This window comes from Pogoniulus pusillus, chromosome 30, assembly GCF_015220805.1.
Source record: "Pogoniulus pusillus isolate bPogPus1 chromosome 30, bPogPus1.pri, whole genome shotgun sequence".
Lineage (NCBI taxonomy): Eukaryota > Metazoa > Chordata > Aves > Piciformes > Lybiidae > Pogoniulus > Pogoniulus pusillus.
This window is the reverse complement of record NC_087293.1, coordinates 13,053,360-13,078,050: the sequence shown is the minus strand read 5'-3', so window position 1 is coordinate 13,078,050 and position 24,691 is coordinate 13,053,360. Positions and strand designations below refer to the sequence as shown.

At 54.2% G+C, this 24,691-nt stretch overlaps 2 long non-coding RNA genes across 2 annotated transcripts; both read right to left on the bottom strand.

Moving 5' to 3' along the window:
- Positions 1–25: 25 nt before the first annotated feature.
- On the bottom strand, positions 26–4,325 carry LOC135188655 (uncharacterized). The gene is made up of 2 exons (XR_010307777.1): positions 4,196–4,325; positions 26–3,612 (listed from the first exon to the last, which is right to left on the bottom strand). It is a non-coding gene; the product is annotated as an uncharacterized LOC135188655 (long non-coding RNA).
- A 2-nt stretch (positions 4,326–4,327) lies between these two features.
- Positions 4,328–5,940, bottom strand: LOC135188654 (uncharacterized). The gene is made up of 3 exons (XR_010307776.1): positions 5,612–5,940; positions 4,753–4,853; positions 4,328–4,420 (listed from the first exon to the last, which is right to left on the bottom strand). It is a non-coding gene; the product is annotated as an uncharacterized LOC135188654 (long non-coding RNA).
- Between the last annotated feature and the right edge of the window lie 18,751 nt (positions 5,941–24,691).

The following is a 24,691-nucleotide window of genomic DNA, read 5'->3' as shown; positions in this document are numbered from 1 at the left end:
TGGGAAGGACCTGAAGGACACAATGTCTCCAGCGTGCAGGACAGAGACACTGCCCTGCAGCTGCTCTGCTCAGCTAAGCTCTCCTGGGAGCCTTGGAGATGCCTCAGACTGTTCCTGGCTCGTGGACAGGCTGTTACATGGTATCCTCCCATCTTAAGCATCGTCAGGGTGGGACTTAGGCACTGTCACTAAGTTCATATAAAACATGATGGATCTGATTGTAATCCGTGGAGCCCACGTAAAGAGATTCTCTCTAGGCACCTATAAAACATGCTGGGATTTGCAATTAAAATACCTGGGAGGTGACTGTGTGCCCGCAACCAGCCCTCCCTCCTTCCCTCCTCACTTCAGAGCAGCTCCATCTAACCCCTCTTTTGCAATAGCTGTTTAAATAACAGCCTGCCTTCAAAGGAATATATTTAGAGCAGAGGGGTCCTCCCCCCACAGCACGCTCTGAGTGTTTGAATGATTTCAGCTGCTTTGGCCTCAGTTCCCTGTGATATCATGATCCGACCATTTCTTTCTGGATTTGCTGCGCTCAGGCTCCGAGGGCTCGCAGCTCTCACAGCCCCCATCCCTGCAGCCTCACACACTGCATTTCCAGATGGACCTGGGGCTGGCAGGGTGAGTGGAACGTGCCCTGCATGGGGACATTCGATGTGCCAGCCCAAGGCTGGGCTGCTTGTCTATGAGCTGTTGGTCACCTTGTGCCGGTCAGCCTGTGGTGGTCACCCTTTGAGGCTCACCCTGCGGTGGTCACCCAGCAGCGTTTCCCAGTTGGGATTACCATGGCACAGCCTTAGGTGGACAGTTCTGATGGTCCTAGACCTGGTGTTTCCCCTGTGAGCACACACAGCTGTGCCTCAGTATTGGTGAGGTGTCTCCAGAGGGTGGGCAGGGTTACTGAAAACCCGAAGTCCTTCCTAGGGGTGAGCATTTGCTGTGCTCACATCAGCAGTTGCCCTGATTTGTAACTGTGGCAGGCAGAGGCTGGGAGAGTTTTCTGAATGTTAAACCAATATTGATCTTCTCCTTCCTGAGAGCACTGCCCCTCCACCCTGCCAGCCAGGTAACTCCTGGCAGAGCAGTTTTTGCCCTCTCCTGGGAAGCAGACACCCCCCTGCCCTCCCCTGATGGTACCTGATGGCACCAAACCAGTTTCTCCCATTATCTGCTGGTTGCAGATGTTCATGAAGCTGTGGCTCGACCACCCTGGAGCTGATGGTGTTTAGGCTGGGTCACGTTCAGATGCCTGTGAGTGTTTCAGCAAAAGTGAGGCAGCAGTTTAGGGACAAGAGGACCCCAGGAGCTTTTCTTTCCTGTTACAAAAACTCCCTCTTCTGACCAGGGCCCCAGCCCCACGGGCTGAGCGGTGGAGGCTGCAGGGGCAGGAGGCAGAGAGGAGCTCTGCAGGAGGAACCTGGGCTCCTGCACATCTGAGCATCACATGCCGAGCATGCTCCTTACAAGGGCTCCTTTGTTCCCGCGAAGGGCTCACCTGAGCCGTGGACTGCTCCGGGGGGGTGTAATTAGCAACAGGAGCCCCTGCCACGCTCGTCCCCCCTAAGGCAGCTCCCATCGTGTCTCTGCAGCTCTCCACATTTTTTGCCCAGGTGGTGAGGCCAAGGGGGTGGTACAGAGGGATGAGCTCTGCTCCCACCGGCCCCCCTCATCTTCCCAACGCCTGCGGCTCGCAGCCTGGCTGCACAGGGACAGCAGCACACGGGGCCTTGGCTCCACGGTACAGAAAGAGCTGCAAAAAGCCTTCAGTGCCTCTTCAGAGCCTCCTTGCACGCCCATCCAAAGGAGCCTGGCTACAATGCAGAGCTGGGCTGCTGAAGTCGCAGACCCATTAACAGCAGTGTCTGCTGAGAAAGGCGCCCCCAGGGCTGGATCTTGGTGGGGCTGACTCATGTTGCTGCTTCTGTAGCCGCTCAGACCAGCGTGGGCTGCTTTGCTGGTGGAGATGTTTGACTCCATCTTGCCTAGGTCACTCCACCTCATCTATTTGCTCAAAGTGAATGATGTGCTGCCTTGCACAGCCGAACAAAGGGCATCCTGGCAAAGACCATGGTATGGCCAAGGTCAAGACAGAAGCTTTGGTTGAGCTACCCAAGAGCAAGCAGCTGAGCAGTGAGCTGAATGTGTTGTCAGTGCAAGGATCCCCTCCATATTCCCACAGGAATCCTTGAGCCTGTGTTTTAGTGGAGAGGAGCTAAGGCTGCTCCTGGTTGTGAGGGTGAGAAGTCCTCTGCCCATCCTCTGTGCCCAGCACTGCCTGTCCCCTGTGCCCAGCTGAGCCCCTGTGGGCTAAGCCACGTGCACCAAGGGCAAAACACACAGCACTTGGGTTTCTGTGCTTTAAAAGGTGTCTTGCTGGCTCACTGGAGTGCTGCATTTAGAAGACCTTGGATTTAGTCCAGAATTTTTAGGATGTGGTGATCTTGGGGGTCAGATCCTGTTTTCCCAAATGAGATGTGGTGGGATGCAGGTGGTGCTGCCTGATGTCCCTAAGTTGGGACATTGGCATCCACACTGGGATGGCAGGGGGATGGGTCAGAACCCTGAAGATGGCTCTTTGACTCTGAAGAACATTTGACATCATGGTGAGCACCAACTGAGTGCTCTTGTGCCCAGTTCCCAGGCACAGCTGGCACTTGTTCAGAGCCCCCAAACACCTTCACTGCAGTCAACCTCCAGCCAGGCTCTCCACTTAGTGCTCTGAACTGGTGGCAGTGGTGCAATCCCACCAGCCATCTGGAGATGGTGCTAGTCCCAGTGGGGACCACAGTGGGTCTGTCCTGGGGCTTCTCCCACCCAGCCCAGCTCTGGGTGACATGGGGAGCTGGAAGGAAGCAGCCTCTTGGAGGCTCCAGCATTCTCTAGCCAAAGCTTTTCCTCCACATGCTGCTCACCAGAGACAAAGCAGGAGAGCAGGGCTGTGCATCAGGCACCTGACTGCAAGACCTGGGCTGGCTGGAGCTGTGCTGGTCTCTGTTTCTGGTGTCAGCTGGAGTCAGCATCCTCACCCAGATCCTTCTCTCCATCATGGCTGGCTCAGGGCAGGGTCAGAATGTAGCCCTTACCCGAAGCTGCTGTGCCTCAAGTGCCCTGTACACATTCTCCCTGTGACATACTGAGGAGTTCTCACAAGAAGCAGGAGATCAAATCGGCCAGGAGGAAAATGTTAGCAGCAGAAAACAGGATTCTGCTGGGTGAGGTTCTGCCAGGTCATGCTTCCCAGCTGAGCTCAGCCTCCCCGACTTGCTGTGAAAATGCTGGGAATTGGGGCTGGGGGAGGGAATACGTTGGCTGGGGGAGGGGAGTCATTCCTGGAAATGCCCAAGAGAACTTTCTCACCACAGTTCTCCAGGTAAAACCCTGTAACTTTATCACCCTCAAATAACGTGAAAAGAAGCCCCCCCCACCCCCCACCCCCTGGGTGCACAAAGCATAGCTTGATACCTGCTAACAAAGCCTCTGAAAAGATAAAGAGCAGAGAGCAGGCAGGGGAGCATGCCTGGCAGGCAGACAGGAGCTGGCCAGGATAGGCCAAATTCTTTGGGAGTTGAGTTTCCGTTTGGGCTCAGCTTTCCCGCGGGTTCTATACACCTAAAGAAAACAAACCGTAATCCTAGCTGGGGCCCAGCACTCTATTTATTTCACCTGGTGAAAAGATCTTGCCAATTCCTCCATGCTGAAACCCAGCAGCTGCCCAGCAAGGGACCTGGGGATGTTCTGCATTACGGCACAGGCGATGCTCACACTCAGCCGCGCTGCTGCCAGGACCTGCCTGTGCCTTCTGCCAGGGCTCTCCCCTGCCTGACTGTGTGGCTGGGATGCTGCTCGCCACCCCTCAGCCCCGGTAATCCCAGTGTACAAGCTTTAATCCCCTGATTACAAGCAGGGGAAGTGGGCAGCCAGGCAGCCTCCACCTGCCTTGCTTTGGGCGAGGAGCTGGGCAGAGGAACGCCCTGCACGGGTGGAGGTGGCCAATGCTCCTTTCTAGGGCTTAGAAATAGGGTCCCACCCCCTCCTCTGCCTTTGCCTTCTCCCTGACTTCATCTCTTTCTTTCTCTCCACTGTGATTCTGCAGCAGCTGTGAGCTGGAGGCTTTGCTGGGCTGGATGCAGGTCACCAGCCAGATCCTGGTTGCACCCATCTGGCTCTCATGCCCAGCAGGGCAAGTACCTGCCCTTGAGTATGGCCCCTCCATGCTGAGGTGGTTGAAAGTGGTGAGTGAAGCCACCCAAGCTGCTCACCCATGGGTGCAGTCTCAGTGCAGTGACAGCTGCTGTGCAGGATCCTGCGGGGATGGGAGCTCCCACTCCGCACACAGTGGGGTGAGCTGCGGCACGGGGGGCAGCGGGCACCTCCTCGGAGCAATGCTCTCACCAGCAGAACAAGAGCAGTTGTGTTTCTAGTGAGTAAGGAGACAAAAAGCCAAACATTTTCCACTCTCATTTCTCTTTCCTGCGTTTTGTTACTGATACCTCCCCATGGGCATTGGAGCTCTGACAGATGAGCTCTGCAACGGATTAAAGGGTTTCTGTGCTCAGCTGTCAGAGGTTGCTGTCCCCGAGTGGGATGCTGCAATCAGATCCTGCCTTGTGCCCTATCCTGCTGTCCTGGCCTGGGCACCACCCTTGTCACTGCTGGGAGAGGGCAGGGGTGGAGCAGGCACCGAGCCTATAGCCTCGACCTTCCCAAGCCTCCCCTTCTGTGGTCAGGTTTGCCCTCAATTGAACTCACTCTTTTAGATGTCCAGGGAGTGGCTCTAAAATCAGTCCCGAGGTTCTGTAGCTCTCATCTTGCAGCCAGGTAGAGGAGAAAGTGCTGATGTTTCTGCCTGGCTGTTATGGGAGTGGGAAGAGCTCTTAGGAGGTCCATCATCACTTAGACGCTTAGTGGGCCACCACAGTGACCCTACCTTATAGAGGCAGCACCAAGAAAAGCCCAGTGCTTGTGACAGCCTGCTCCTCTCTGGCCCTGCACCACCTAAACCCTGTTCTCCTCCCTCCAGAGCTCCTGGCTGAGACCCTTCTGCATCCCCCTGTAATTAGTCACGCTCAGAAAAAACTCCAATGTCTGTGGTATTATCACAATCATTTCAAGCTCTCTCTGGAGATGGATGCTGCTGACAACATCTCCTGAGCTGCTTCCCAGGCTGATAAGTCACACAAGTATGCAAGGAAAGAATGGTGTGGAGATACCATCGGCATTTCCACCACGCATTAATCCTTACATATGACCAAAGGGAAAGGACCATTCTCCAGAACTCCCACTCACTGCAGCTTTCAGCTGAGTCATGTTAGAGCTGCTGGGACACAGTGCTTGGATTCACTTGGTGGGCTCACCAACGACCAGGGCAAGTCATGTCTGCTCCCTCTTAGCCCCAAATTCAGCAGCAGAAGGTCTGCGGGGCTGTGCTGTGCGTTGGTGCCAGCCCTATGCTGCAGCATCTCCCCACCCTGGGTGAGTCTGGGGAGAAGTCACCTGCATGGCACCCTGGAGACAACCCAGCTTAGTTGGTATCTTTCTAGCAACAGCAGTCTCCAGCACTGAGAGAGGAAAAGAAACTGTTGGGTGTGAATGCTTGACCTGCTCTTACCTGGCCCCAAGGTGAACTTTTTATTTCCTTGACGATTGCTGCCCAAGCCTCTATCATAGAGAAGCTGCTCATGTCTGGAGACACCTGAAGAAAAGTGTCCCCTCTGGGGATGGCTTTGGCCAGGAAAGCAGAGGGAGGTGCTGTTCTCACAGGAAAAGCTCTCAAAGCATCTCACAAAATCTTGTTTCCGCAGTGAGTTTCCTACCTTGGCAGGCTTGGGGCCACCATGCACAGCTCTGCGCTTTCTGGACCACAGGTCCACCTGGGATTGGCTGTTCCATGCAGCACCTCTGCGGAGCTCTGCATCAGAGGAAGAAGTCTGATGGCCCAGAGGGCATTTCCCAGAGAGGAGCTGCAGGCTCAGGGCAGGGGCAGGCTGCCTGCTGTGCAAATAAGCTGGGCTGAGACCTGGTACAGATGCCCTGGATCAGGGGCAGCAGAGCAGCACTGGGGTGTGCCACCCCCAGAGGAGCTGCAGAGAGGAACCAACTCACCTTGTCCTGCTGTGTTTGGTGACTGAAGAGCACAGGGGCTGGGAGCTGCTGTTTTAAGGAGTGGGCAGAGCTTGGCAGCTGTTTAAGTCTTGCCAGCTGAGGCAATTGTGGGCTCAGGAAGGATACCAGCAATTACCCTGATTGGGTAGGACTGTAATTAACCTGCAGTGCTTTTCAAACTCCTGGAGCTCTAGTCCAGCCCACTTCATGCAGCCAGCCCTCCATTTGGTTCTCATTTATTTGCCTCTCAAGTACCACCTCCTCTGCACCGGGTGTTGTCAGCAGCAGGTCCTGAAAGTGGGCATCTGCCAGGGGCAGCTCTGGGGGGCAGATTACTACTGTGAGCTCACCATGGATGCCCAGAAGCTCTGTGCACCGCTGCCCTCACTTTGGGAGCTTGCTGGGTTGACTGGCCTGCTTGGAGAGCACAATGTACTGCCAGATCCAGATGGTAGCATTCAATGCCTTAGCTCCCTTTGGGCAGTCTTCCTCTCTTACAGAACCACAAAGCCATTGTGGTTGGAACAGATCATTGAGTCCAGTCATCAACCCAGAACTGCTGGGACACTGCTGCACCATGTCCCTCAGCACCACATCTCCACAGCTTTGAAACCCCTCCAGTCATGGAAACTCCACCACTGCCCTGGACCCCCTGGGCTGGGGCTTGACAACCTTTTGGAGGGAAAAAAAGACATTTCCTCCTATTCAACCTAAACCCCCCCTGGTTCAACTTCAGGCCACTTCATAGAATCAACCAGGTTGGAAGAGACCTCCAGGATCATCCAGTCCAACCTAGCACCCAGCCCTGGCCAAGCAACCAGACCATGGCACTAAGTGCCTCATCCAGGCTTTACTTGAATACCTCCAGGGGTGGCGACTCCACCTCCCTGGGCAGCCCATTCCAATGCCAATCACTCTCTCTGCCAACAACTTCCTCCTAACATCCAGCCTAGACCTGCCGTGGCACAACTTGAGACTGTGTCCCCTTCTTCTGTTGCTGCTTGCCTGGCAGAAGAGCCCAACCCCACCTGGCTACAGCCTCCTTGCAGGTAGTTGTAGACAGCAATGAGGTCCCCCCTGAGCCTCCTCTTCTGCAGGCTGCACACCCCCAGCTCCCTCAGCCTCTCCTCACAGGGCTGTGCTCCAGGCCCCTCCTCAGCCTTGCTGCCCTTCCCTGGACAAGTTCCAGAACCTCAACATGTCTCTTGACTTGAGGAGCCCAGAACTGGACACAGCACTCAAGCTGTGGCCTGCCCAGTGCTGAGTCCAGGGGCAGAAGAACCTCCCTTGTCCTGCTGGCCACACTGCTCCTGATACAAATGGAGCTGGTGGCTGCTCTAATGCTCAGGTATGAGGATGACCTCAGGGGAAAGAGTCTGACAGGAACCAGTGGCTTCAGTCTCCATATCCCTACTTGTCCTTGCTGAGGTGTGGTGATGCTCCTGCCTGTGAGCTGCTTCTTGGCTCCACAGAGCACCAAGGAAAGCAATCTGTGCAAGTGCAATCACTGATGAGCTTGTAGGTTTGTTCCTCTTCTCTCTCTGGTGATTCAGTGTATGTTTTAACGTCTAAAGAGACCTCCTACACACATGATGTCTGTATTGTATAAAAATATCAGCCTTGGTATTTCCAAAATATCTCCAATTCCAACAGTCCCTGCACCCAGGCAGAGCTCCAGCCACCGCTGCCACTGCTGCTCGGAGAGGCAGCTCCAGCCCAACTGGAGCACCAGAAACATGTGCAGACAAGAAGTGCTGCTTGTCCTTCAGCTGTACAAGAATGTTTGCTGCAACAAGGACGTGTTCTCTAACAGCTGATGAGTTGAACCTGGCTGTGACTGAAGGCAGCTGCTGGGATCAATGCAGGCTCTGCCCTGCTAAACACTCTCCAGACAAGGGATTTCAGGCACTGGAATGAGCTGCCCAGGGAGGTGGTTAAGTCACTGACCCTGGATGTGGCTAAGGGTTGTTTGGATGTGGTGCTTAGGGATATGGTTTGAGGTGAATCTTGTAGAGTAGGGTTATAGGTTAGACTTGGTGATTCTGAGGGGCTTTTCCATCCTGGATGTTTCTGTGATTCTGTGATTGGTGTTCTCCAAAGGGAACCATCCATCACCTCTCTGTTTGTTCTCCAGCCTGCCCGTGGGCTGTGGGGTGTGTGGGCTGAGTGCTGCACAGCCACCGTCACTATTAGCACTCCCAAAGGGCTCTCTCTGCCTATGCCTGGGTCAGGGTCTGGCCAGCAGCTTTGTGGCAGGATCTGCTGCTTGGCTTGTGTAGTGGTTCTGGGAGTTACACCCTCCACCAATGAATTCACCCAGGCTAGACTCAGCTGGCTGGGGGTTAAGGAATGAAGTTTTATATCCACAGCTTAGCACAGTGTTCAAGCAGGTATTTCCAACACACTACAGATACTTCCAGAAAGATACAAGTCAAAAGTCATACAGAAACACAACAGCCCTCTCAGAAGCCAGAGTGCCCAGGAGAGGCTCCCAACCACCCTTCCACCTTCTTTCCACCTCTCTCTCTTATCCCAGAATCTGCCTTATGTGCAAGGTGAGTTGGAAGGGTCGGCAAGGGGAGGGGGGTTTAGAAGCAGAAGGATTAACTGGGTTACACAGATCCAACTAGAAGCAGTTAATACAACAGAAACCAGGGAGAAACACAGACTGTATTTGTGTCCTTGCTTTTATACATCTCAGCAAGCCTATGAGTGAAGCAGGCATCACTTAGTTTTCCTTTTCACAGCTAATGATCTAATTTTTCTCATTAAAATATTCCAATTAGCCTCAAACCAACACAGCTTGATTTGGTGACTTCACATGCACAGGCTGCCCTGTTACTGGAGCTGGGACTCTGGACAGGCTGACCTGTCCTTGGCAAGCAGCCTGGTGGACATATTGCTGCTTCTCCTCCATGGATTCTCTAGCTGAGAGCTCCATGTACATGATTCTTTCTCCACAAGTACCTTTCTTAGCTTAAATCTTCAGCACCAGCTGAGCAAGGGTGCTCTGTGGCTTAAAGGGGACATATGGTCAATGGCACTGCTGCTCTGCCAAGGAGATATTTGGCTTGATGCTTTTCAGGGGATGCTGGCTCAGATGGTGGCTCAGATCACTGGGTGGAGGGGACACACTTCAGTCTTTCCCACATGGGCCCACAGTGGCTGGGTAGCTGTGGTGAAATTGGTCTCTTGGTGGTTCAGTTGCTTCTGATTAACTTAAATAAATACATAGAGTCTGGGCAGAGCTGAGCTGGAGCCTCTGCACATGCCCATGTGGACCCAGGCATGGTGGCTGCTGACCTCTGTCACTGCCAGCCTGGGATCCCTGCTTGGATCTCTGCAACTCCAAGGTCCCTACTTGCCTACTTTCCTGCACACCTATATCTGTGTCTGCCTGTATCCCTGTCTACTTTGGATACCTGCCTATCTAGTTCCCTGGCTGCCCAGATCCCTGCTCACTCGGATCCCTGCCCACTTGGGGTCCCTACCTGCCCAGATCCCTGCTCACCTATATCTGCATCTGCCCATAGCCCTGTCTACTTTGGATCCCTGCCTATGCAGATCCCTGCCTACCCAGATCCCTGCTCACTCAGATCCCTGCCCACCTGGGGTCCCTGCCTGTGCAGATCCCTGCACACCTGTGTCCATGTCTGCCTGTATCCCTGTCTACTTGGGATCTCTGCCTGCCCAGATCCCTCCTCACTCAGATCCTTACCCACCTGGGGTCCCTGCCTGCCCAGAGCCCTGTGCACTTGACATCCTTGCCTATCTGGAACCCTGCCCTCCCAGATCCCTTCCTGCCAGGATCTCTGCCCTGCTGGGTTCCCTGCCCGTTTGATCCCTGCCTAGCCAGACTCCTGCCCGCCCTGATCCCTGTCCATCCGTCCAGCAGCGAGCCTCAGACTGAGTGGCGGCAGGGACGGTGGCACAGGAGCGGAGCCTCCTCTGCTGCTGGCGGTGTTGTTTCTGCCAGGCTCCTGCTGTCCCATGCCAGTGCCCGCGGCTGTTCCCAGGGGGTGCGGAGGGTGCTGCGCGATGCTCAATGCCAGGCAGCGACCCCTATAGCTGAGCTTACACAACAATTTCTATAGGCTGAACATTTTCCCAAACATTCACCTGCTGGGCTTAAATTTTCCATGCCTGTTGTTTGCCGGAAGGTGAATTGTTTTCAAGCTTGAGAAAAATTCCTTTGGCTGGGCCTGAGTTATGGGAGAAGAGAAAATTCTCTCTTCCCACTGGAAAAATCTGTAGCTAACGTTTCCCCCTCCTCCTCCTCCTCCTCCTCTTCTTCAGACAGGGCTACAGAAAAAAAAAGTCTGGAGTCTGAAAGGCCTCAAAACTTGGCCTGAGCTGAGCTTTTCTGCAAGCCAAGGACCTCAGTGGGAAGATTAAAGTGAGGGAAAAAAGGGATAAGAAAATGGGAGCCTGGGCAAAAGGGGCTGGGGGAGGGCACAGCTCTGTCTGAGCATGCTCTTGCTTTCCATCTTTGCTCTTTTCTTTGGTAATGCCTAAGTCAGCTACAGGAGCTCTGTGATCCTTGAGCCAGCCTGAACAGGGCTGCAGGTCCTGCTGTGGTGCCGTGGGCACGGTGGGCAGATGAGGCTGGTGTTCAACCCCAGTCTGAGACTGGGGCAAAACACCCTGTGCAGCAAAATCAGGAGGGGAGTGTGTGCTTCACTGTGCCCTGTGCAGCAAAATCAGGAGGGGAGTGTGTGCTTCACTGTGCCCTGTGCAGCACAGTCAGGGGTGGGGAGTGTGTGCTTCACTGTGCCCTGTGCAGCACAGTCAGGAGGGGAGTGTGTGCTTCACTGTGCCTTGTGCAGCACAGTCAGGAGGGGAGTGTGTGCTTCACTGTGCCTTGTGCAGCACAGTCAGGAGGGGAGTGTGTGCTTCACTGTGCCCTGTGCAGCAAAGTCAGGAGTGGGGAGTGTGTGCTTCACTGTGCCCTGTGCAGCACAGTCAGGAGGGGAGTGTGTGCTTCACTGTGCCCTGTGCAGCACAGTCAGGAGTGGGGATTGTGTGCTTCACTGTGCCCTGTGCAGCACAGTCAGGGGTGGGGAGTGTGTGCTTCACTGTGCCCTGTGCAGCACAGACAGGAAGGGTGTTGTGTGTGTCCAGATCTGGCCTCCTCAATTCAAGAGAGATGCTGAGATACCCAGAGAAGGATAACAAGGATGGATGTTAGGAGGAAATTGTTGGCGGAGAGAGTGATTGGCATTGGAATGGGCTGCCTAGGGGGGTGGTGGAGTCACCGTGCCTGGAGGTGTTGAAGCCAAGCCTGGCTGGGGCACTTAGTGCCATGGTCTGGTTGATTGGGCAGGGCTGGGTGCTAGGTTGGACTGGCTGAGCTTGGAGGTCTCTTCCAACCTGGCTGATTCTATGATTCTACGCTTCACTGTTCCTTGTGCAGCAAAGTCAGGAGGGGTGAGTGTGCTTCACTGCACCCTCAGCTATCCAAGGCTTTGTGTCTCCAACCATCTCTCCACGCTGCAAATCTTTCTCCAAAGCTTTATTCAAAGGCATCAGTAGGAATGATAAAAACAAAGGGTGGGAACTTCCCCTTCTTTAAAGCATACAATTTACTGGGGGCAGAGCTCTGGCTCTGATGAGCACCCTGGAAGTTCTCCTGAATAATTCCTTTTAAAGTTTGTTGTTTTCTTTTTCAGTCAGAAGTCACAGGCAGAGGTCTTTGTTGCTGAAGCTGCACTGCTAAGCAGAGGGAGTAGGAGAGGGGTTGGATTTTTACACTGACTTTTTCCTCTGTGGTGCTTGTGAAGCTGACAGAAAAGGCACATTTTTCTGGTTCAGTGTGCAGTAAGTGGGACCAGGCAGAAGCTCCTGTAGGAACATGAACATCCTTGGACATGTCTCCTCAGCCCTGGAAGTCTGAAAGGTGCATTTGGGAGTGAGAGACCTGCAGAAAAAGAAGTTCTACACAGCAAGAGTGATCACCCATTGGAATGGGCTGCCTAGGGAGGTGGAGTCCCCATCCCTGGAGGTGTTTAAAAGGAGGCTGGATGAGGCACTTAGTGTGGGCTGCCCAGGGAGGTGGTGGAGTCTCTGTGCCTGGAGGTGTTGAAGCCAAGCCTGGCTGGGGCACTTAGTGCCATGGTCTGGTTGCTTGGCCAGGGCTGGGTGCTAGGTTGGGCTGGCTGAGCTTGGAGCTCTCTTCCAACCTGCTTGATTCTATGATTCTATGGTTTAGTTAATTAAGAGGGTTAGGTGATAGGTTGGACTCAATGATCCTAGAGGTCTTTTCCAACCTGGTTAGTTCTGTGATTCTGAGGTGTGGCTGTGGCTGTGTGAGCAGGACACACTTGTGCAGTCTGCACACACAGACAGGTGTTGGTTGGTGGCTGCCAGCATGGCTCCAAAGGTTGGCCTTGCCTGTGTCTCACACATATTGCTCAGTGCCCCCAGCACAGAGCCCAGGAGCTGTGCCTGGCTGCCGTGGGTGACTGCTGGCTCTGGTGTTTCCTGGCTTTTGTGAAGTTATGCAACCAGAGCATCACATTCCTGTCATTTTTGGCTCCTGCCTTGGGCTGGCAGGTATTTTCTTGAAAGGTAGGTGATTCCTGCCTAGCCCCCAGCCCTCCCTGCTCCAGCAGCCACATGCTCTGCTCTGCCTCTCGTTGCAGGTGTGATGGGAGCTGGCTGCTGCCCCCCTCGTGCAGGGGGGTTCTGCAGACCTGCCCTATCCTGCCTTGCTCTGATCACAGCTGCATGGGCCAAACCTCCTGTGATGGGGCTGTAGGAGTGGGAGACTGTTGGGACCATGCTGGGCTGCCCAGGCTGGTCATACTCTCCACAGGCAGCCTTCTCAAGTCATCCTCTCCCAGGAGTGGGATGCTCATTCCCACCCTGGATCCAGCTGGAGGCCTGATCCTGTTTGTGCATTTGGGAAGGGTCAGGCTCTGCGTCTCCAGCTCGTCCTCCCCTGCTGAGGAAGGGGATGCTTTTGTGCTGCGCTAATCCCACTCCCAGTGATGAGTTTATCAGTTTCCAGAAGGCCTTGCTCTGGTATTCCATGCTTTTTAATTTGTTTAACACCACTCCTCCAGCTGCTCTGAGCATCACAGAGACAAGGAAAGAGCATCTGAGAAGTGCCTGCCTCTCCAGCTCAGAGCTGGTGGGGGGACACAGTCCTTGCATTGTGCCCAGCTTCTCCTGGCTACCGGCTCACAGGAGGGGCAAGAGGCTCTTGAAGTGGAGTTTTTTTTTGGGGGGGGTGGTGGTGGTGTGTGGAACAGAATGAGCTTGTGCTGAGAACAGCAGAGGGATTTTAGTCACTTCTTGAAACAGGGAAAAATTGCCTCATTTTTCAGCCTTTGGCCTGCGATCCTACACTTCCCCCAGCTCCGTGTAGGGATTAGTTCATACTTTCTTTTTTTTTTTTCCTTTCTTTTTTTTTCTTCCTTTTTTTTTTTTTTTTGGGTGTTTTTTTGGCCTGAAATGAACACTCCCAGCCAGAGGAGAGATAATTCCACTTGTGCTGATTCCCCCCCGGGGCCGCACGCGGGGCTGGGGAGGCAGGAAATAGGAAACGTATTACATACCTTTTCCCCTCCATTTTATTTTCATAATGCATGGAAAATAGCAGAGCCCCCTGAATGAGCTGAAATTGTAGAGTTCTTTCGTATTTATTTTTCGAGGAACAATCTGCCTTTTCAGGGAGGTCTCAGTGGTGTCAGAGCAGCTGTCTGGCCAGCTCCAGCCAGGGGCTGCGGTGTGAGGGGCCAGTGGGTTGAGTGGTGCTGGAGAAAGGAGGGGGTTGGTTGTGGTTTGGGGGGTACTGAGGTGGATGGAGGTGCCCCTGGGCTGCAGCAAGAGCAGTGTGGCCAGCAGGGCAAAAGAGGAGATTCTCCCCTTTTACTCTGTTCTCATCAGACCCAACCTGGAGTACTGTGTGCAGTTCTGGAGCCCTCAACACAAGGAGGACATGAAACTGTTGGAGCCAGTCCAGAGGTGGACACTAATGGGCTCAGAGGGCTGCAGCATAGAATCATAGGATCAGGCAGGTTGGAAGAGAGCTCCAAGCTCAGCCAGTCCAACCTAGCAACCAGCCCTGGCCAAGCAACCAGACCATGGCACTAAGTGCCCCAGCCAGGCTTGGCTTCAACACCTCCAGGGGCGGCGACTCCACCACCTCCCTGGGCAGCCCATTCCAATGCCAATCACTCTCTCTGGCAGGAACTTCCTCCTAACATCCAGACTACACCTGCCCTGGCACAAATTGAGACTGTGCCCCTTGTTCTATTGCTGCTTGCCTGGCAGAAGAGCCCAACCTCACCTGGCTACAGCCTCCCTTCAGGTAGTTGTAGACAGTAATGGGATCATCCCTGAGCCTTCTGCCTATGGTTGGAAGGGACATCAAAGCTCAGCCAGTTCCAACACCCTGCCATAGACAGGGACACCTCCCACTACAACAGGTTGCTCAAGGCCTTGCCCAACCTGGCCTTGAACACCTCCAGGGAGGGAGCATCCACAGCCACCCTAGGCAACTTGTGCCAGTGTCTCACCACCCTCACTGGAAAGAACTTCTTCCTATCATCTAGCCTAAGACTCTCTTGGGTGTCTCCTCCTTTGAGCTGATACGATCAGTGCCAAGTGGAGCTTTGAGCACTCCACAGTCTGGCTCAGTTCACCTCTCCCCAGACTATCTTCTTTAACAAAATCAGCATGGAGAAGATCAAGCTCTGCTCTGGAGTGGGCACTGGGAAGAACTGGCCTGAACTGGGCAGTTGTTCTGCCAGATGTGGAGCAACAGGCCCAAACATTCCCCCATGCTCTTGCAGTTGTGCATCCTTGGCACCCACCAGCTCAATATCTCCCAGGGGTGCTTAGCCTCAGGACCTCTGCCTGTGGGGAGCCACCAGGCAGGAGGAGCTAAGGGTGCCTGTGGACCTAGCTGTGTTCACAGGGTGCTTGGAGAAGAGGAGACTGAGAGGTGACCTCAATAATGTCTATAAAGATGTGAAGGTGAGTGGCAGGAGGCTGGAGCCAGGCTCTGCTGGGTGATGCCCAGGGACAGCACAAGGGGCAATGAAGGAAGCTGAGGCAGAGGAAGTTTCATGTAAACATGAGGGATTTTATCCCTGTGAGGGTGACAGATCACTGGAACAGGCTGCCCAGGGGGGTTGTGGAGTCTCCCTCTCTGGAGATATTCCAAACCCACCTGGACGTGCTCCTATGTGATCTGGTGTAGGTGATCCTGCTCTAGCAGGGTGGTTGGACTGGCTGAGCTTTGGAGGTCCCTTCCAGCCCCTGACATGCTGTGACTCTGTGATTCTGTACCAAGCCTGATGATAGATTTCTTTTCTTTTGAGGAGGAGGAAGGGAGAAGATTCAATTCCAGAGTCCTGTTTTCAAACTCCAGCCTAGCTGCCTGTCTGCTGGGTTCATTGCCATGCTGCAGCTCAGGGTGTGCCTGCACATCCCTTCATCACCCAGGGCTGCGGGCAGGCTGTGCCCAGAAGGCCATGCCATGTCCCAGAGGCTGCAGCCCTCTTGCTTCTCTGATCCCTTCCCCCCCCCCCCATCCCCTGCCTATGGCTGTTGTATGATCCCAGTGGATTCCTGGTTTGTGTTTGCTGCAATAGAAATCAAATCAGATGGCATCTGTAGACTGTGCTAAAAAGCAAAAAGCCCAAGAAAAAGAATTAATGAAGAACTCATTATCTCAATCTGATGTTTTGGTTTCTAATTCTCTGCTCAGAAAACAACCTCCCAGATGTGGCAATCCATCTAATTGTTGCTTGGCCTATGGAAGGGTTTAACTGGCACGTGCTGGGACTTGGACAGTTTCTTATTAGCAGTGTGTGTGTGTGTGTGGGGAGGGGGGGGAAGTTGGGATTGAAAAAGCCTTGTGCTTGGCTCATGTATTCCTGGGTGTCAGATGCTCCTAAGTGCCTTACATTTTGCCAATCCATTCTGCATCTCTCTAATTTTCAGGGCTTTCAACACTTTCTGGCGAGCAAAGCCTGTGGATAACTCGAGTAAATGACTTTTTCCATGAATAGAGATTGGCCAGGGAAAGCTCAGTGATAAACAGAATAATCCTTTTTGTGCTTTTCCCAGCTCCAATCTTCTTTGCACACCAAATAAACACTCTCAAGCTGCTTAGAGCAAAATCTCTAATAGGCTGTGGTGCTGGGGCTGTGCAGGGCTTGGCTGAGCATCAGGCAGAGGGACAGGACAGTGGAATCAAGTCCCAGGGTTTTTTTTTCCTGGGGTGGGGGGGAGTTAGTTTACATAGCCCCAAGCATAGTGTATTTTGGCACTTGGGCTGCATTACAATATAATCCACTAGCACTCAAAATAACCTCAGCCTCCAGAATGGCTGTTTCTTGCTCAGTGCTCTGGCTTTTCCCAGAGCCTTGTGTTGGGACAGAGAGCTCTGTGCACTGGGACTTGGGAAATGTTAAGGTCTGGTGGCCATGGGTCTCCAGCTGGATCCAGTGATGGAAGCTGCTGTGGCTAGACAAGGCAGAGGAAATCTGCTCCTGTGCCCCTAACTGCCTCCGAAGATTCGTTTCCCTCTGTGCCACCTTTTAGGGTGGAAGGTTGGTGATTTTCATAGAATCATAGAGTCAACCAGGTTGGAAGAGACCTCCAAGCTCAGCCAGTCCAACCTAGCACCCAGCCCCGGCCAATCAACCAGACCATGGCACTAAGTGCCTCATCCAGGCTTTGCTTCAACACCTTCAGGGATGGTGACTCCACCACCTCCCTGAGCAGCCCATTCCAATGCCAATCACTCTCTCTGCCAACAACTTTCTCCTAACATCCAGCCTGAACCTGGCCTGGCACAGCTTGAGACTGTGTCCCCTTGTTCTGTTGCTGCTTGCCTGGCAGCAGAGCCCAACCCCACCTGGCTACAACCTCCCTTCAGGTAGTTTATTGCCAAGTGCCTGAGGATGAGCCTGTCAGGACAGTGTAGGGAATGTTTGTGGGGCTCACAGAGCTGGGACTGGCTGCTAGGGCTTCTGCAGGGTGTTTTAGGTAAGGGTTTGACACAGCTGTTGAAGAAACAGAAGCAGTTTTAGATTCTGGTTGTCAGAAGGAGGACACCAGTGAGGCTTTGCTGAGAGAGGTTGCCTGAACTCCTCAATCCTGCCATTTCTGTCCAATTCTTGTGCAAGTGCTACCAAACTCAGCACTTCAGCACTTCCTAGCATCCTTGGCTCCTGCAGGACTGCTCTTTATTCCTGCATTAGCAGCTGCATGTAAATCACTAGAGCATTTCTCACTTTCCCAGGTGGGAAGTGAGCCAAGCAGGGAGCTGTGACCAAAGCAGGGCCCAGCCCCAGGACATTGTGGTCATTGTTATTGTCCAGTCAAAGAATGATTTTGTCAGTAATTAGTTCCAATGCCAACCAGCATCTCTCCACAGCAACACCCTCTGAGGTGCACAGAGCAGATTCCTTCAGCTGGAGCTGCTCAGCGTGCACTGACCTGCGGTGAAAGCAGCTAAGGCTGTGCTGAAATGGCCTCTTGGATCTGAGCTGCCTCCACAACTGCTGCCTTTGGCTGAGAAGAAAGAATCTCTTTGCTTCTGGCAGGTAAAGCAGGCTGACAAAAATTAATATCCAAACCAGAAAACAGGGCATGAAAAAACAGCCTTGATCAATACCATTGAGCTAAGGGAAGCCTGGCAGAGGGTGGCTATTCCCTGGCAGGGCAACACACTTGGGGAAGTGGTGGAAATGTTGCTGAAGTGTTTACAAGCAGCTGCAGAGATATGGAGCTTCCCATCTGCCCTGGCCTGCTTAGTTCTTGGCTGGAGTGGGGTCCCTCGTGGGGTGGCTGGGTGGAACGAGGTGCCAGGGACATGGCCAGAGGGCTCTGCTGCTGCTGGGAGCTTCTGGCCAGAGGTGGGTGCCTGATGGTAGGTGCCAAGGGAGCAGGGGGACTCCCAGCAAGTCTCTGCCACTTGCTGGGAGTCCCTGATGAGTTGGGCAGGCAGGCTGTGTTGCCACCTCCAGAGCAGTCTGGTTTCTCCAGAGCAGTGTGACTGCTTCAGAGCAGGTCCTCAGTGACATTTAGATGCAGCCATGCTACATCAGGGTTGTGGCCTCAGACCTGGAGGTGAGTGATGGTGAAGGGAGAGGCCTTTTCAGCTCATGCTGCTGCCTGGACATCCAGAAGGCCTGAGGAACCCAACGTTGTGAATGTGGGTGAGAAGAGGTACCCAGCCCTTGCAAATCAATGCAGCCTTTCTTCTGGGAGTGCTTTCCTGCAGCCTCCCAGCACAACCTGTCCCTCGCTGGGCCAAGCCTAACCTCTGTAGCTGATGCCCAAGCCTGGCTGCAGTTCTGTGCTGAGCTGGGAGGAAGGCTGACGAGCTGAGATGAGAGGAAGGCTGATGAGTGTGGTCCCTGCTGCTGCCAGCTCCAGCAGACTGTGCAGTGTCTGTCCTGAGTTATCGGTTTCTGCAGGAGCTGCTCTTGCTGCACTGTGCCTGCAGCCTGCTAATTAGCTGTAAGTGATCTAATGTGACTGGGAGCTCAGCTCGAGCGTGAGTGACCTATTCCCAGCTTGCTGTGGCACTTGGCATGAGTGCTGCTCACGGACACAGCCTGCTGGGAGGCATCCCTTGCCACCCAGCCACTAAAGCCTGACCAGCTGGCACCAGGCCTGGCCTCACAAGCTCTTTGTTGCCATGTCCCTTGTTCCTATGCCCTGATGCTATGAGCACTAAGCAGGAGGTGCCTGTTTGCCACCAGCAGAGTGGCTTCTGGTGGCCCTGCTCTGTTCTGCCATACCTGAGACACATGGCTGCCATGAGCAGAAGAGGCTGTGGGGCATCCAGCTTCAGCAGGAGGGTGCCAGCAGCAGGTGGATCTTTAAGGTCATTGCAGACAAGCATTACATGGAGCTGATGGTGCCTTGGGCTTTGTGTTTATTCCAGATCTGGGTGAATCTGCCCCAGATCTCTGCTTGGAAACCCCTGCTGGGTATGAAAGATACCACAAGGCAGTGCTGGCTGAGCACTGGTGCTGCAGAGGTTTGTTTGACACTTCCACCCTCTGAAAAACAGGGCAAAAATCCACCAGTGAAGCCACACCTGGCCAACTCCCCCTACCTAAAGCAGAAGAGCAGTTTTACACCAGAGAGCCAGTGAGGGATGCCCAATGGGTCATGGGCAAGCAGAAAGGACCACATGATTAGTGCTGAATGAGCTTGGGGAATTTGGATGCTTGATGGGAATTTCATAGAATCATAGAATGGTTTAGGTTGGAAGGGACCTCGAAGCTCAGCCAGTTCCAACCCCCTGCCATAGGCAGGGACACCTTCCACTAGAACAGGTCACTCAAGGCCTCATCCAACCTGGCCTTGAACACCTCCAGGGAGGTTGTGGAGCACAGAAGCACCCAATGTGATTGAGCACATTGGGTGATTCTGTGCTCCACAACCTCCCTGGGCAACCTGTGCCAGTGCCTCACCACCCTCACTGCAAACAACTTCTTCTAACATCCACTTTCAATCTCCCCTCTGCCACTTCAAACCCTCCTCATTCTGTCATTCCAAGACCTTGTCAATAGTCCCTCCCCAGCCTTCCTGTATCCCACTTCAGATACTGGAAGGCCACTCCAATGCCTTCTCTTCTTCAGGCTGCAGAGCCCCAGCTCTCTCAGCCTGTGCTCATTGCAGAGCTGCTGCAGCCCTCTGAGCATCTTGGTGGCCTCCTCTGGACTGGCTCCAACAGTTCCATGTTCTTCTTGTGTTGGGGGCTCCAGAACTGCACACAGGACTCCAGGTGGGGTCTGAGGAGAGCAGAGCCAAGGGGCAGAATCCCCTCCCCTGCCCTGCTGCCCACACTGCTCTTGCTGCAGCCCAGCACAGGGTTGCTGTCTGGGCTGCACTCACACTGCAGGCTCATGCTGAGCTTTTTATCACCTCAGACCCTCAGGTCCTTTTCCTCAGGGCTTTGTTTTCTCCAAGGTAAACATCTGGGCATGATGTTTCTCATGCCAGTTGTGAGTTCCTGCTGCCTGTTACAAAGTGAGATAACTGCAGCTGGGATCCTCCTCCTGGAGACTGCATCCTCCAGAGCTACCTAAGCAGCCTCAACCACCGTTCCGACGCCATGCACTCAGGGGTCAGATGATAGGCCAAGATTTCTCACCACAGGATGGTTTTGAGGGGGTAATAAATAAATTTAGAAGTGGGAGGATGTGGAAGTGATGGAGATCTGCAGGTTTTGTTCTCCTGTGGCTGGTTTTGGGAGCTGTTTGCTCCGGCACGTGGCCTGTGGACTCGCATGGCTGACGGAGTGCCACCGCCTGCAACACGCTGCCTGCCTTGCAGGGAAAGGCAGCCCCCTTTGATGATGCAGGAATCATTTCACTTATTGGAGCAGTGAATGTTAATGGTTATTAATTGGAAAAGGCTCTCCAGGGGCCATGTGTGTGTGGGACTAGTGAGTGCTCTGCAATTCCAGCATGAAATGAGCTGCTCGGCAGCATTAAAATGAGCACAGCTCTCCCTGGCAGCCCCAGAAAGTAATTGAATTGTTGGTGCCTGGCACCAGCTCTTCTTGCTCCCTCTGTGCTGGCACTGGGGCCAAGGACCCTTTGCTGTGATGCAAAACATGAATCCAGCCTGAAATTTAGGGGGTGAAATGTGTTTTCAGCTTCTCTCTGGAGGGGCTGCACACTAACCCTGAGTGCACTGGAGAGCTGCTCTGCCTGGGAGGTGTTTGCCTTGTGGCAGCTGTCACAGCAGGGCTGCTCAGGATGGAATCCTAGAATGCATGAGGTTGGAAAGGATCCTTGAAGGCTATCTCATCCACCCCACCCCCTGCCCCCAACTCCCAGATAGCAGGGATATCACAGAATCACTGAATCAATGAGGTTGGAAGAGAGCTCCAGGCTCATCCAGGCCAACCTAGCAACCAGCCCTGTCCAATCAACCAGACCATGGCACTAAGTGCCTCATTCAGTCTCCTCTTGAACACCTCCAGGGACGGTGACTTCACCTCCCTGGGCAGCCCATTCCAATGCCAATCACTCTCTCTGGCAGGAATTTCCTCCTAACATCCAGCCTGAACCTGCCCTGACACAACTTGAGACTGTGTCCCCTTGTTCTCTTGCTGCTTGCCTGGCAGCAGAGCCCAACCCCACCTGGCTACAGCCTCCCTGCAGGGAGTTGTAGATAGCAATGAGGTCACTTTTGAGCCTCCTCTTCTGCAGGCTGCACACCCCCAGCTCCCTCAGTCTCTCCTCACAGGGCTGTGCTCCAGGCCCCTCCCCAGCCTTGCTGCCCTTCTCTGGACACCTTCCAGCACCTCAACATCTCTCTTGAGGAGCCCAGAACTGGACACAGCACTCAAGCTGTGGCCTGAGCAGTGCTGAGTATGGAGGCAGAAGAACCCCCCTTGTCCTGCTGGCCACACTGCTCCTGAGCGAGGCCAGGATGCCATTGGCTCTGCTGCCCACCTGGGCATACTGCTGCCTCATCTTCAGCTACTATCTACCAGTACCACCAACTAGATCTCCAACTAGATCAGGTTGCTCAGGGCCCCATTAAGTTTCACCTTGAATGTCTCCAGGGATGGGACCTCAACCACATCCCTGGGTGACTGCTCCCCCACCCTTGTTGTGAGGAACTTCCTGCTAACGTTCAACCCAAATCTACCCTGAGCTTCAGCATGGATGCTGCAGGGAAGGCTCCTGGAGAGTCCTGGGACTTTCCTGGCTGAGTGATCCCAGGGAAAGAGACAGCTGACTGCAAGATGAACTCAGTTTGTAGAGAGGATCAGATTCCATCCCTGGTGTGCAGGCTGCTCAGGAGGTCCCTGCCCAGCTGTGGGCACAGCTATCTGTGGATGAGCACCTCCTCTCTGTGGGTGCTGAGTAGCAGGCAAGGACATGCTGCCACTGCAGAGCCCTCACCACACTCTCTGTTGGCACTTGGAAGGTGGTGTGGAATGATGCAGGATGGGATCAGCTGTCTTGGGGAAAACTTGTCTTACAAAAGGAAGGGCTTCTTGAAGGTGTCCCCTCTCCCCTGTACAAGGGAAGGTGGAGCTGGGTCACTAAATCAGCTGTGACTTTGGCATGGTGGGAAGAAATGACAGCCAGAGGGATGACATGAGGAGTTTGTGCTCCTGCTGCTCCCCCTGCCTTTCCCTGGGATAGGGAGCCCTGGGATCCACCCTCCCCCCCTGCCCTCATGCTGCAAAACAAGCCTCAATTTTCTGGGTCAAGGGGAAAAGCTGAGAGCTGGAGGATTAAAGGCCCCAGTGAAGGGCACCAGGCGGGTGCATGGTGCTGCCACACTGGTGATGTATGGCAGCAACACATCACGGGGGTGATGGCTGTGGTGAGGGATGGCTGCCATCGCTCACTGGCCAGCACTGCTCTGCCATCCATCAGCAGAGCTCTGCTTGCCACAGCCAGCCCTGGCTCTGGCACGGCCAGACAGTGGGCACAAGACCCAGCTTCTGGGATGGGGACTTTGGAAGTGTGGACAGGTGGTGTTGTGGAGCTGTGTGATCAGAACATCCCCCCCAAAGAAGCTCTTTTGGACTCAGTGTGATGTTCCTGCACAGCCTGGGGAATGCCCTGGGGTCCAGCTGGCCACCTCCCTGTGGTCCTGGTAGAAAGGAGAAGCAGACATCTGCATGTGTCCATGTCCCCACTCCCATAGGTCTCCCTGGGATGCAGGAGGCCTGGGTAAAGGGGACATGTCATGCCAGGATGGCTGAGGTAAGCACAGCACTCAGCTGTCCCCATCCATTGCAGGGGACACAGTGCTCAGCATGTCCCCAGTGCTGCAGTGCTCACCCCAAAAGCCTGAGCAGCAGGTGGATGCCAATGTGGGGACAGTCCCCACGGAGGGACCCATTGTGGGACATGGGATGAGTGGGCTGGTTCCCTGGGGAGCTGTGGGGCTGGGATGGAGGGGTGCTGCTGGTGGCACCCAGCCTTGCCATTGCTCCCAGTGGAGGGGCTGGCTGGCTCCCTGGGGCCATGCCAGAGCCTGGAGCAGGAGGGCAGCAGGCAACCACCTCGCTCTGCACCCTGTAGCTCCAGCTGCTGCACAGCTAGGAGAGGAGGGTGCCAGGGTTTGAGCTCCTCTCCAGCCCTGGCCACGCAGATGGCAGCTCCCTCAGCTCTTCAGGCTGGAAAGCTGCGAGAAAGAGGCCTTTTGAGAGCCAGAGCAATTTTCCCGGTGAATAGGAGTTGCTGTTCCTGTAACACGAGTTGTTCACACACATGCAGTCATGTCCTGTTTGGGGCTTATGTAATGGGATGGAGGGGCTCCAGCGAGGGACCAACCCCACCGAGAGGCACTGGGGCTGTCTGGGGCTGGCAGAATGAGCTGGACTTTTCCAGCCCCACTGGGCTGTTTATTTATACCTCCCCCCGTCTGGCAGAGCCGTGCCAATCACAACACGCCACGGCTTCTCCAGCGGGCTGAGAGCACTCCTCTCAAAGAGGGGTTTTGAGGGGGGCCCAGGACATTTGATAGGAGGTAAGCTGTAAAATTAGTTTCAGAGCAGTGGGTTGTCTCCTTCCCAGCACGCTTGGCTGGAGGCGGTGGGGAGCATTAACCCCTCGCAGCGCGGGCGTGCCGGTGTCCAGCTTGCTCCAGTGTTCAGGGCAATGCTGGCCTTGCATGGCCATAGGCAAAGCTGTGGTGGGGGTAACCTGCTTGTGGCCACTGTGGCTTACCTCAGGGTTCCCAGTGGGAACTGTGCCCACAGCCATGGCTCTTCGGTAAAGCCCTAGGGGAACATCTTTCCCTGGGATTCACAGTCATGGAATTGTTTCGGTTGGAAGAGAACTTTAAGATCCTGACCATTAACCCAGCCCTGCCTGGTCACCAGCACATCAAAGAGTCATAGAATTCTTTAGGCTGGAGAAGACCTTTAAGATTACCAAATCCAAGCATTAACCTAACACTACCAAGTCTGCTGTTAAATCATGACCCTCAGCACCATGTCTGCATGATGGTTGCTTTGTTTTTCCCAGGAGACCTTATTGTGGCCTTCCAGTATCTGAAAGGGGCTACAAGAAAGCTGGTGAAGGACTCTTTAGGATGTCAGGTAGTGATAGGACTAGGGGGAATGGAGCATAACTAGAAGTGGATAGACTGAGATTGGATGTTAGGAAGAAGTTCTTCACCATGAGGGTGGTGAGACACTGGCACAGGTTGCCCAGGGAGGTGTGGAAGCACCACATCTCCACAGCTCTGAAATGCCTCCAGGGATGGGAACTCCACCATTGCCCTGGGCAGTCTGGGCCAGGCCTTGACAACCCTTTTGGGGAAGAAATGGTTCCTCATGTCTAACCTAAATCCCCCCTTGGTGCAATTTGAGGCCATTTCTTCTTGTCCTATCATTAGATTTTTGGGAGAAGAGCCTGATGCCCACCTGGCTCCAACCTCTTTTCAGGGAGCTGTGGACAACTGTGTTCTTTACGAAGACAGAGGTAAGACCAGAAATGGAGAGTGTAGACAGGACCACGGCAGAAAGGACTGGCCTAGCTTCCTTCAAGTGTCTGCTTTAGAAGCAAGAAGTCAGCCAGCACTGAAGGTGCCCAGTCCCTGGAGAGCACTCTCCCAGGTGCCTGGG